We start from the raw sequence: 408 nt of genomic DNA on the forward strand, positions 1-408 counted from the left end.
TTTTTAGCTGTTCTTTGTCATGGAAGTATTTCACTTCTCCATCAAACTTGAAAGAGAGTTTTGCAGGGTATAGTAGTCTGGGCTGGAATTTGTTTTCAAAGAGGACCTGAAGTACTCTGCTCCATGTTCTCCTTGCCTGCATGGTTTGTGAAGAGAAGTAGGCCGTAATCTGTTGGGTTTTCCTTTGAATGTGATCTGCTTCTTTTCTCTAGCGGCTTTCTGTAGATTATTCTTGTGCTGAATTTCTGGGGTCTTGACTATTATATGTCTCGGTGTGTTTTTCATTGGGTTGAGGTTTCTTGGCATTCTGTATGCTTCAGTTACCTGAATGTCAGATTGTTTCCTCATATATGGGAAGTTTTCTGCTATTACTTCTGGCCATATTTTTTTAATACCATTTGTGTTGAC

The sequence above is a fragment of the Octodon degus genome, unplaced genomic scaffold, assembly GCF_000260255.1.
Source record: "Octodon degus isolate 3935 unplaced genomic scaffold, OctDeg1.0 scaffold00284, whole genome shotgun sequence".
NCBI classification, from domain to species: Eukaryota; Metazoa; Chordata; class Mammalia; order Rodentia; family Octodontidae; genus Octodon; species Octodon degus.